Source organism: Ambystoma mexicanum, chromosome 8 (genome assembly GCF_040938575.1).
Source record: "Ambystoma mexicanum isolate Mex_15411 chromosome 8, UKY_AmexF1_1, whole genome shotgun sequence".
In the NCBI taxonomy this organism is placed as follows: domain Eukaryota; kingdom Metazoa; phylum Chordata; class Amphibia; order Caudata; family Ambystomatidae; genus Ambystoma; species Ambystoma mexicanum.
Genome location: NC_090929.1, coordinates 1,725,170,076 through 1,725,183,675, shown reverse-complemented (window position 1 = coordinate 1,725,183,675; position 13,600 = coordinate 1,725,170,076).

Here is a 13,600-nt window from a genome sequence, read left to right as displayed (position 1 = left end):
TCAGGCAAAGGGTCAAAACCAGGAGTTCAGATAAGGAATCGTGTAGGGAGACACAAAGAGGAAACGGACGAAACCGCATGTAGCTGGTAACGCTAATTAGCAGCAACGAGCCCCTTGGAAGACAGTGGTTTTATAGTCGTAAGAGGGGCGTAGCTTGCTGTACGTCTTCCACGTACAAGACGTGTCAGGTGACCTGGAATGCGTCGACGTTTGTACAGACGCCATGGTAGCTTGTACCTGGACCATAGAGGAGCCTGTAAAGAAGTTGTATTCTGCAAGGATGCCCGCGGGGAAGCCTGAAGTGTAACAGCATCCTCCCCCAAAGACTCCAGCAACCCCCTGGTGGAATGGAAGCTCCTCAGAAGAACCGGACAATGCAAATTGGAGAGTGGCTCCCAAGTACGGTCCTCAGGCCCATACCCCTTCCAATCCACGAGGTAGAACAACGTACCCCTAGACACCCTGCAGTCCAGGATACGCGTGACCTCATATTCCTCCTCACCATCCACCAAGATCGGCGAAGGACGAGTAGGCAGACGGGTCCCATGGATGAAAGGCTTGATCAAGGAGACATGAAAGACTGGATGTATGCGCCATGATCGCGGCAGAGAAAGCTTAACTGCCACAGGATTGATAACATCAGTAATGACATAGGGTCCCACAAATTTGGGCAGAAGCGAGCGTTTGCCTGCAATTCGCAAATTGCGGGACGATAACCACACCTTCATGCCACTGCGATAGACTGGAGCAGGTGATCGATGTACATCAGCATACTTCTTGGCACGATCTTGAGCTCGGAGTAAATGACAGCGTACATCCCGATGAATCTTATCGAGATCTCTGATGCAATCTTTTGCTGCAGGATTAATGGCCGGTAATACTGGATCAAGTGGAAGTGCCCTAGGATGACCACCATACAGGGCAAAAAAGGGAGAAACTCCAGTTGATGTATGCATAGAGTTGTTGTATGCAAATTCTGCATAAGGCAAAGAAGTAAACCAAGACTGTTGCTACTGAAGGCATAAACAGCGTAGATACTGTTCGATGGTAGCATTAGTTCTCTCGGTCTGCCCATCCGTTTGAGGATGGTAAGCCGAGGAATACCTGTCCTCAATGCCCAGAGAAGCTGTAAGAGCCTTCCAGAATCGTGACGTAAATTGTGTGCCACGATCGGAAACAATAACCGAGGGTAAACCAAAGAAACGAAACACATTCGTCAAGAACAGTTTCGCCAATTCCGGAGCTGCAGGCAAACCAGAACAAGGTATGAACAATGCATATTTAGTGAAGTAATCAACAATTACCCAAATAGTGTCATAGCCCTGAACGTAAGTTCCACAATGAAATCCATTGACAGCATCTGCCAAGGTTTGTACGGCACAGGAAGAGGTTGTAACAATCCAACTGGTTTGGCTCTAGAAGTTTTACACTGAGTGCATATGGAACAAGTCAAAATGTAATCCTTTACATCACGAACCATGGAAGGCCACCAAGCCCAATGCCGTAAGGCTTCAAGAGTTTTTTGACTTCCTGGATGTGCAGCAATCAAAGAATCGTGAGACCACTGAAGCGCTAAATCTCTAGCTTGACCTGAGGGTATATAGACGCGCCCTTGAATGAATGGCATACCCTGAATGATTTCCAGATTGAGGTCAGTGATCTCTATTGGATGTTTTGAAACCCAACCAAGGATGATTGAACGCAAAGAGGGCTGAACCGAACAACCACAAACAACCTTGTTTGGTAGAAGAGGAAGAGCTTCGACCTGTTGAGACTGACCATCCACATGTAAGCGCGAGAGAGTATCAGCCGGAACTTGAGCTTTAGCAGGACGGTATGTGATAACAAATTGGTATTGTGAAAAGAATAAATGCCACCGCGCCTGTCTAGCCGTACGACATTTCATAGATTTGAAGGCTAACAGACTGCGGTGATCCGAGTATACAGTTACACGGTGTTTGGCCCCCAAAAGATGATGCCTCCATTCCAAGAATGCGTCTCCGATGGCTAAAAGTTTGCGTTCTGTGATGGAATAATTCTTTTCGTAAGCTGTCAATTTACGAGAGGAATAGGCAACAGGATGAATCTCTCCCGAATGCGGACAGGTTTGAGACAATACCGCCCCAAGGGCATAACCTGAAGCATCAGCTTCAACAAAAAAAGGAAGCTTGGGATCAGGATGTTTGAGGACAGGAGCGGAAGTGAAGGCTGATTTTAATTGATCAAAGGCTCTCTGAGCTTCTGAAGACCATACAAATGGTACTTTGGCACTTGTCAGAGAGGTAAGTGGTGCAGATATTTCAGAAAACCCATTGATGAAGCGTCTATAAAAGTTTGCAAATCCCAGGAATGATTGTAAAGATTTGACTGAATTGGGCACAGGCCATTCCAGAATCGCACTAATTTTGGATTGACTCATGCGCACTCCATTGTTAGTAAGGTCATATCCCAAAAATTTCACCTCTGAGGCATGAAATATGCACTTTTTCCGCTTTAACAAACAATCTATGTTCCCTCAGACATTGGAGTACTATCTTGATATGTTTTTCGTGGTCTTCCTGGTTTTGAGAGTAAACCAAAATGTCGTCCAGATAGACAACAACAAATTGATCAAGAATGTCTTAAAACAGATCGTTCATGAAAGCTTGAAAGGTGGCCAGGGCATTACATAACCCAAAAGGCAAGATACACAAATAGACCGTAACGTGTTTTAAATGCGGTCTTCCATTCGTCCCCCTCTCTCATGCGGACGAGATTGTAAGCTCCTCTGAGATCAAGCTTAGTGAATATTTTGGAAGAACCCAATTGATCAAGAAGGACAGAAATCCGAGGAAGAGGATACTGGTTTTTTATGGTTGCTGCATTCAAAGCACGATAATCAATACAAGGACGTAGATCCCCTTCCTTCTTAGGGACAAAGAAAAGTGGTGATGAAATTGGTGATTTGGAAGGACAAATGAACCCCATGGTCAAAGCCTTGTCTATGTACTCTTTAAGAACTTAGTCTTCTTTGAGAGTGAGGGAGTACACTCTGCCGGATGGTATTTTTACTCCCGGAATTAGGTCTATTGGGCAATCATAAGCTCTATGTGGGCGTAGAGTCTCCGCCATCCCTTTGTCAAAAACATCTGTATAATCTGCATATTGAGAAGGTATCACAGAGGTAACATTTTTAGAGACAGCTCGATATGCATCATAGGTGAAACTAGCGCCCTGACTGGACTACCATGGGTAATACCGAGTAATGTAGTACATCGAGTATTGCACATATTGGAAGGGAACTGAATCTGAGATGTCGACCAGTCGATGGCAGGATTATGAAGTTTCAACCATGGAATGCCCAGAATGATTTTGTAAGCTGGTGCTTTAATGATATCAAATGATATGTCTTCAGTATGGCCTTCATCAGTACTCTTATGTAGTGGAACTGTTTGGTGAGTTACCATTCCTGAGACAAGAAGTGAACCATCCACTGCATTCACTGTTTCAGGTATAGTTTTGCGAACCAGTGGTATTTTTGACATGGCGGCAAAACATTGATCAACATAATTATGTTGCACCTGAATCAATCACGGCTGTTGTCTGGAATGAAACACCATGATCTAAGGAAAATGTAACAGGTAGGCGGACTAAATGACTCGGATTCTGTAATGTAGAGTCCAAGGGTGAGTTTCCCGACATAGGGACTCTGTCTACTGTCGGGATTTGGCGTTTCCCGCCTTTCTTTTAGGTTTTTTGGTACACTCAGGTAATAAGTGATCAGAGGCCCCACAATACATGCAGAGATTGTGTGATCGACGATATTCTCGTTGAGCAGGGGTAAGCAGTCCCCTAACCACCCCAATCTGCATAGGTTCAGGCGCAGGAGACGACGAAGACGAGGCCTCTGTTGAAACCGTGCTGAACAATGCAGTTTTCTTTTCGCCGCGTCTTTCGGACTTACGAGCATCAATCTGAAGGACTAAGTCTAGCAGTTCCCTGAATGCCGCGGGGACTACAGGAACAGTGGAGAAGATGTCCTTTAGTTCATCTGAAAGGCCTTGATAGAAGACAGCTGTCTTCTTTTCTTCAGGCCAGTCAGTTTCTGCTGCCAACTGATTGAATCGTGCCAAATAAACCAATAAAGAATTGTTTCCTTGTCGATGTTTTAAGAGTTCCAGATCAGTAGCTTGAGTAGTATAACGTGTATCAAATACTTTACTCATCATAGCAAGAAGGGCATCACAATTTAGATTCCAACAACGGGTTAGCCCATGCGGCTGCAGTGCCTCCCAAATGAGACAAAACAAAAGCCGCTTTGGTTGTAGATGTGGGAAATGAGGCGGGGCGACACAGAAAATGCAATTTGCATTGATTAATGAAGGTTCAGTATTGTTTAAGGTCGCCTAGGAAGCGTTCAGGAGGAGCTAGAGGGAACTGGGTTGTAAGCATGATCGGGTTTCGTTCTTGCTGTGGAGTTGGAAACCCTGAACCTGATGCTGAAGCTCCAGCACCAGCCATCTGTGACGCTGGTGTGGTAACCAAAGACTGAATGGCGTCCATGCGTTGGCGCAGTGCTTCTTGTGCATTGGTCAAGTCGGTACGTAGATCCGTGACCATTTGCACAATTTGATTCAAAGCATCACTGGCCTCTGTGGACATTTTTTTTAAGGCTGCTAATTCTGTTACTCACCACTCCGAATAGGCCGAAGATGCAGAGAAAATGACCTTGGAGATGTTGGTGATATAAGATTCCAAATTCAGCATTCCATCCCAGCTCCCCTGAGTACAAGACTCAGGCTTCCTCAAAGAGGGGCTCTTTTCCACAATGTACCTCTCTGCTGTTTCAGTTAGAACAGACAGAGGTGTCAATTGAGTAAAAGAGCGGGGAGAACACACACCGCCAATACCAATGCTGCAAAAGAATACCAAGATATTAGACAGTGTTGATATTATACAAGTGATTAGAACAGTTGAAATGATTGGACAACTACCTAGATAGATATTGGAGTGGAGTTGAGTTTCCCCGGGATGATCTATAAAGAATGACACAAATGAGTGGAATTGAACTAAATCAGTATCGGTTCCCACTATAGCTATAGAATTGATAAACAACTGACCTGAATAAAGATAAATGGAGTAAGGGGAGTCCAGGATTCTGAAGACAACGACAGGAGAAAATAACAAACAGGGAAGTTAGTATAGGTAATTAACCCCGAATGGCACGAGGGACGCACTAGTGCCGGGTTGTTGCAGTTCAGGAGGGCGTTCATATGCAATTAAGAGTAATCTCACAGAAAAGTCACTCAATGTCCCAGAATCCAACAGAAGACAATATCCATGGAAGACAATAGGTATGTACCTGAGTACACGAGTATAGTTGATTAGCTGTTGAGATGATCCGGATAGTAGACAGCAAGTTGATGTGCATAGCGGCAACCAGGAAAGAACCGCAAGACACAGAAGAGAGCCGTATCCAGTAGCGTTCCGAGTCCAACAACCAGACGAGCACGACAGGAATAAAGGAGGAGACGAGGCAATCCAAAAGTCAGGCAAAGGGTCAAAACCAGGAGTTCAGATAAGGAATCGTGTAGGGAGACACAAAGAGGAAACGGACGAAACCGCGTGTAGCTGGTAACGCTAATTAGCAGCAACGAGCCCCTTGGAAGGCGGTGGTTTTATAGTCGTAAGAGGGGCGTAGCTTGCTGTACGTCTTCCACGTACAAGACGTGTCAGGTGACCTGGAATGCGTCGACGTTTGTACAGACGCCATGGTAGCTTGTACCTGGACCATAGAGGAGCCTGTAAAGAAGTTGTATTCTGCAAGGATGCCCGCGGGGAAGCCTGAAGTGTAACAGCGTATTTGGTCACTAGGCCATTGAGAAAGGCAGGGATCACAGCAAATCCAAAGGAATGACCCTTGGCTCGATCCGTTCTCAAGCATCTTGGATTTCTTGTTGGCAATGGATTAGTTCAGCCCCAGACTGAAAAAGTGAAAGTGGTCAAAGAAACACCCAATACCGAAAACAAAGGAATACCTAAGGGTCTTGTTGTGTCTAGTACATTAGCAGGAAATTGTTTCCCAGGGAAAAGAACTATGCCACTATTGAATTGGAGGCCTGGGCAATAACCTTCATTGCACTAGACACTTTACTGCTGTTAACCATAATATTGATTTTAACTGTTTTAAAATTGTGGTAACTTTGTGTGGATGGTACTTTTTACATTTTAAATAGTTTCCTTGACAATTTGATCTTGTTTTCACCTCTGCCTTCTTTTAAACTTTTTAGTTGCAGAAGTGTGCCTTTCCGTCATTGTGCAGCTTTTCTTTTGTGTGCTGGGAACTATATTACCCAACAGCCTTGAAGTTCCAGTGCATACTTATTTAATTAACAGGCGTGCTAGCACCCAGCCGGTAAGTACCAGTTTGTGGCCGGATCGTGACGCCTTAGCCACATCTTATTCTTGACTTGGACTAGGTATTTCTTACATCTTTCTAAAGTGCATTCATATAAACTACATCCAAGGCTACATTTGCTTACAATCCTGATGGTTACATTACAATTTCTTCGCTTTTGTAGTCATTTTCACTTTAATTACCACATGAAGCTATTCGCTACAATTCTGTTTTAAATTCTTTCTTGGAAACAAAAACTCTTAACAAAATGAAATCTGCACTAAATATAGAGAAATATAAAGAAATCTGACAGTGTATCAAGTGTGCCCTTGTAAACACCAGGTTTGTTCATACTCGTGCTTTAGATATCCACAATTATATATTGGAACATGATCTGGATATACTCTCCCTAGCAGAGACCTGGCTCCAAGAATCTTTTGCGGCCTCATATTGGAATTAGTGGTTCCAGAAATACATACATTTTTCTTGAACAATCGAAAGGTGGGGGCGTAGCAATTTTTATGAAAGAAGAACTTCCATTTCATGAGGTTCAAGTAATGTACTTGAATTAAAATCTGATGCAATAAATTGCATGAATCCTATCTTGCTCTATCGTCCCCCCAGGAAGATGCTACCTTACTTCCTGGAGAATTTAATTGTTGGTTCCAAGATAAATTGGATTCAGATGCTAGCCAATTGAAACTAGTTTCAAAAATACAAATCTTACCATTCTTAATATCGAGCCCACACACATCAAAGGTAAGATCTTGGATTGGAGTGTACGAAGAAATCTTCAAATAGAAATTGGCAAAACTAGTCCTTGCATATGGTCGGATTACCGTACCATACTATTCCAAATATATTATATGCAGAAATCAATAAGGGAACCAGCACCTACTGTAAGGAAGGCATGGTATGGAAGTAAGATAGACACAAGTGACCATAGTTCAAGGCTGTGGGCCTCATCACGAGTTGGGCAGTAACGCCGGCGCTATTAGCGCTGGCGTTAATAGCCCTACCGCCAAACCCCCGGCGCTATTAGCGCCAGATCACGGGTTTGGCGGAATGGTTATTGCCCATTCTCCATTGGGCCCATTCGGGAATTCCTCATTCCCCATTGGGCCTGCCGGCGGTAAACGCGCAGAAAATCGGCAAATTTGCTGCGGATTTCCCCCCAGCTCGAAGCTGGGGGGAAATCCGCCAAGGTCATGATCTGGCTGACCCTTAAATGCGGCGGTAATAGCGCTACCGCAGCATTTAAGGGTTACTGCCAAACTCGTTATGAAGCCCTGTGTATTGAACCTTTGCAAGGGTGTGATAAATGCCTAATCTAATCCTAAATCTACAGATGGGGGCAAGCTACGGCCATCAAATAATAAAGAAAGCTGTCCTAGTAGAGTCCTGTCAACATGAAAGGCCCTATATTATAAAACCCATTGCCAATCCTTACTGCCAAGTACAAATAGTGTGGGGTAATGTTCACTACAAAGAGCGAAGTGTTCACAAAATGATAAGTCAGGATATTTAGGCCGTTTGTCTCCCTTCCCCACGTTTTCAGCACGGGACAAGATGGTTCACTCAAGCATAACACACTCTCAAGCTTCTTCAGCATGAGGACACAGTTCCATTACCAACATCGGGGCCTTCTATGCCCAAGTCTCTTAAGTTAGCAAAAGTGTCTTGACTCAGAGGGTCCGATTTATCAAACAAACAAAAAGTTCCTTTCCAAGTATTCAATTAGGGTGATCCTCTTCACCCTGGATCTCCCCCCCAGTCGGTCTCAAATCCCTTTTGTACTACAATCGGTGTGCGAAGCAGTGTGTCTGTTGGAGTTAGTGGCAAGTTCTATTCAGAGTTTATCAGTGTGGAGTAAATACTGTCATGATCTCTGCTTCCAAAAGATCAGGACTTGCCCGACTCCCTTGGAAGCAGACCCATAACCCCGGTTCCGAGTGCCAGCCAGTCCCAATTGGGACCTTTTGGACCCTGTCCTGGCGCCAGTGGCACCAGGCTCATAAAGATGCCCAGTCCCAGCGCTGGAAGCGCCGGGCTCATAATGCTTGGGTGGACTTACCTGCAGCAGACCATGCTGCTTACTTACCTGCCAGTTGAACCCCTGATCCTCTTCTGTTTGGGACTACTTTTCCTGTTGGGTGGGGCAGGAGCCACTCCCTAGGTTCAGAACACTGGAACTCTTCTGGAAAGCAGGAACTCTTTTCTTAGGCGTGGCTGTGGAAGGAGACACCTAAGCACTACAGGAGGCTATTTAAACCACACCCGATGGATGAATCTTGCTTTGCGTTATTCTGCATTCTCTGCAGCAGAACGCTCATCGTGTCTTCTGCTTCTGATCCAGGGCCTAAGGGAACAAAGGCTTACCATCCTGGAATCCAGTCTTCAGCAGCACCTGTAAAGACAAAGAAAGAACAGGTTAGCACTACGGTCTTCAGTGGCAGCGCATCTCTTACCTGGTCCATCGGCTGTCACCAACGCCTCGCGCTGCATTCCGGCATCTGAAAGACAAAGGCTTCCCTACTCTTCGCATGCTCCGGAGGTCTTCGCACTGCATTCCGGCATCTGAAAGACAAAAGTTTACCAGCTCTTCGCACGCTCCGGAGGCCTTCGGCGCTGCATCCCGCATCTGAAAGACAAAAGAAGGTGCGTTTAAAGACATTGGGCAACTTTATTACTCACGTGCCATTACTCCTTCCCACGCCGAATCCAGTGGGTATTCCAGCACCCTTCAGCTTCTCTAAAGCTCCGAACTTGTACCTGCAAGATAAAAGGGACAGTTAGTGCGCATCGTGAAGCAGGCTACAAGCGCTTACTTACGTGCTTCCAGGCGCTTCTATTCCTCACGCGGGTTCGATCCTCAGCTCTCATCAGCCCGCCATCCTCCATCGCCGGAACCCTGCAAAACAAGAGATATCATTACAAAAGACTTTTAAGACATTTGAAGTGCCCAGAACTTACCGTTCGTGCAGTTAACGACGGACAGCAGTCCTCTGAGATCAAGAGGCCTGCACCCTTATCCAGTGAAGAAACTGGTTACGGCACCCTGCCCCGAGGCAGATGGAGAGCTCGGCGTTCACTTACCTAAGGTGAGGGTGTTAACCTTTGGGGTTCTACAGGAGAAGAGAAAGGGAAGAGGAGAGAGGCACCCAATAACCCCAGTTCATTAATCTGATATTTTCTATCTGCAGACATCTTACTCTTCGAGTCAGACATACAGTGCACAGAGGTCCAGCCCAAAGAGCCAACCGTGTGTTACACATCACCTTTGAAGATACGGCATTCACCCAGTCAAGACCGGCGCCTCTGCGGGAATCAGGTGAGCGCTACAAATACATTGTTTTAACTTTCTGCAGCATTCAGCATTTTACGATTCCGGGAGAACTTGCTGAAGTCCCTTTTCACTGCCCACTGCTTGTTTGGAGCTGGACTCTAAAGAGGAAGTACTACAAATTCTCAGCACTGTCGCAGTGTACGAAGCAGTGTGCATGCCGGCTGCTTTGCTCAGTCCTGCTTTTCAAGCAATCTGTACTTTGCATCTTTGCCCATTCCTCATATCCATTGCATCTGGCAGGACATTAAGTAAGTGAAACGTATTAAAGACACGACTGTCTGGTCTCCGCTGGAAGGTCCTGGCGGCATCTGTGTTGGTGTGTTGACTGGGTGCCCCCCAGCATATGGGAGGTTGACTAAGTCCTGGGTAATGTGCAGTTGTCATCTTGAGGTTAGGAGTGACTGCGGGCTACGGCCTTGGAGCTCCCCGAGCTATTAATCCTCTCGAATCGACAGGGCCATTGTGCTGTCCTGGAAAACCTTTTGTTCTGTGCGTTATTGGCAGCAACGTGGACGGTCGGGGAACGTGTCTGTGTCAGTTTAGCACCGTTGACCTTTAGTACTTTTTGTAAGAACTGTTATACAGTGCGGCCAACACTAGATGCCACAGCATTTCTAAACAAACTGGTTTAATCTTTTTTGCCTGGACAGACTGAAATTGTGGGGAACATACTTTGTTATTTAACCCATATATTCCTATATTGCAGTCCAGACGCCGCAGTGATTTTCCCCATCGTAGTTCTTGCTGGAATTTTCTTCCTTCTCAGGTTTTTTGGATTGTGAAATTTGACATGTGACTTATTGACTTTGCTTTTTCTAATTTTTATTCATGTGTGTGAAATAAGTATAGTTGTAGTACTGATTTAAATGATTAACTTTGTAATATGTACTTGGATACACTGGTTTATTCTTGTATATTTAAGGAATATATGCTGCACAGTGCACTTTATATTTAATAAGTAATACTGTCGTGTTCTGTTTGCATTCAGACTATTGCACTTAGGCATTTATTTTTTGCCTTATTGCACCAGCACTTTTTGCATTTAACTACATTTAATTGGATGCGTTGGCCTTGTAAATCCTAGGTTTTTAAAGGATATTTTGTCTTTTAGTTGTGTATACCCTAGGAATATTCTGTATAGTGCACTTTATCAATATTAGTAGTCTGGCATTATTTGCACTGGCAGTCTTGCATTTAAGCATCTATTGATTTGCTTTATTGCACTAGCACTTTTGCATTTGAATAGATCCTACGGGACATGCTGGTTTTATAAGCCCTAGTTTCTTAACATTTGGTATTTGCCCTCTAACTTGTAGGTGGTTAACCTCGCACATTGCACTTTATTAACATACGGCTGTACCCCTAGTTGGTTTGCAGATTACAATTTGTATTTGCATTCAGATTTGGAGGACTGTATTGGGTACTCTGGCATAGTATGTGTGATAAATTGCACCAGTAACTAGGGTCCTGCTGAAAGAAAAGGGCATAGTTTATAATGGGGGGGAACGCTGAGAAGCAGGGGCTGCAGATCCCATGCCAGCTCGCCAAGGAAATGATGGTGACATGGGTTTACGGAGTCGCGAAGTGGGTACAAATCTTGAACAAATAACAACTCCTACTCGTACTCTGATCCCATCTACATTGCCTGTAACATATTTTTCAGAAGCCGGTAAAGTTGCAATCTGTGGAAGGAAATCTCTGACGGATGGGGAAGTCCTTGAGCAAGGGTCCCCTAGGTGTAATCAACAATGGGACACTGTTGCAGGAGTGTTGGTTAATATAAATCAGGTTTTGTCTAACAAAGAAGGTAATTTGGGCTCAATGGTGTCGGATGAGATGATCCATGAGGGTGACTTGGTTTCGGATGTTTCAATTTTGGCACTGACCATTTCCAAGGAGTTAGCCAAACTTGTGCGTCTGTCGTTGGACTTTAAAACTAATCAATGGTCCATCCCAGAATCCCCCACTTGAGAGGCTGCTCTCACAGAGATAATGCTGCATCAGCGTATAGATAAAATGACGTCCCAGTTTGAATCGTGCCCCACGCCACATCCTACGATTATGCCTGACCTTCATAGTTATAACTGGGTGGCGGAATCTGCCCAAGGTGGTGTAATCCAGGACGAAGATCCAAAGGTGGACATGGTAGGGAGTGGGGTTAAGGCAGGAAGGGAGAAGGACGCAGCAACAGTAGTAGGTGAGCTGTCCTTCCCTATCCTGGCCCGGATCCTCTATTCTATTGATAGAGGCTATGACTCTCTCAACTTCAAGGTTTGTGACTTAAGACACTCTGTGAGGGAGCTGGTGGGTAAGGTACACTTCTTGGAAGGGTATATAATTGCATTAACTAATCAGAATGCAATACTTAATAAAAGGGTAAATCCTGCTGATGAAGCTGACTTGCAGGTGGGTCATGAAATGGAAATAGGGGTGGCTTTGACCCTGGCGAATCAGGTAGTTGAGGAAGTGGGTAATCCTCAGCAAAGTTTGTCTATAGCTGAGGAACCACTGCCACCAGTTTCCTTGTTGGGGATTCCCCTAGAACAGGGTGATGTTATATTATGTAGTAATCCAAGGGAGAAACCCCATGCAGTGAGTGGCCCAAGTGGTTCCGGAAATAAGGGAAAACCGCCTCCCTAAGGGAAAGAACAATAGGGAATCTAGAACATTCTTGAGAAAGTTGAGAGTGGAGGTGGATAAGCAAATGTCTGTAGATATGGCCAAGCTGGAACAAAAGTAAAGGGATTTATTTAAATCAAATGGAGATAGGTGCCCCAAAGAACCATCTAAGGAGCAAGAATTAGCTATGGTGGTAGGACCCCAGGATAGTGAGACACTGGCGGTTAGCCCTTCCTTTGAGCTAAGTAAGATTTCTGTCTACCCAATAGACTGGGAAGAGCGGCTATCAGTGGGAAGGGGCGGACTGTGTGGGGAATACTTACAGAGAAATCAAGTGGCCTAGGGGGAGGGAAGTGTTGTATCCTGTGGGAATCTGGTCCAATAGTTCTGTTGGGGCCAAATAATCTAAGCTCACAGGAGAGGGAAATTCCTAGTTTGTGGCCGCAAGGGGGTGAAGTAAAGGAAAAACTGTTCGCAATTATTTCAAAACTAACTGTAGTGAAGGATTTGGCAGGGACGCAGGACACTGGGGAAGCCCTCCGTCAAATTCCGGTACCACCCTCCCGAACAATAGAAGAAAAATGTTCGGGAATACCAAAATGCCAACAACTAAGGATAGACAGCTTAGCTGTCTCTCGTACTGGTTATAATGGGGAGAGACCTAAACCCCAACAGACATTATGCCATAAATTACCTAAAAAAACGACAGCGTAAAGGGAACAGATCTGCATTTATCTGAGCCGTTTATTTGAGAGCTCCAATAGATATCCTCTTAATAGGCACTATATTGTATCCCTCATGCTCACAACCCCAAAACTGAGGCCGGTAACCATGGGTGACATTAGCACACTTGAGTTTGTACACTGCCTAGATGTAGTAAAACTTCATCTTCGATCTTACATAACCAAAAATGTAATCCTGGCAGAAAATGAGTGCATTTTATCCTTAGGCTTTGAAGTGACTGATGCTGGTACATCTATCATTTCAAGATTAGCTGTCCCGGGAGGATATCTCAGTGGCAATGTGCTTGCCTTGGAAGCAAGACGACACGAAGCAGCACAGGTTCGATCCCCGGGTCCGCACTTAGAAACTGCTGGGTATTTAAGCGTGTTATAAATACGCAACTAAGACAAACAACTAAAAACAAAAAAAGAATTCCTGTAACAGCGCCTCGATGCCCACGGGCTGTGTGAGTGCTTTAAAAATCCAAAATAAATAAAGCTCCAATCTACCCAGAAAAGGGTAGGACAGAGCATGGT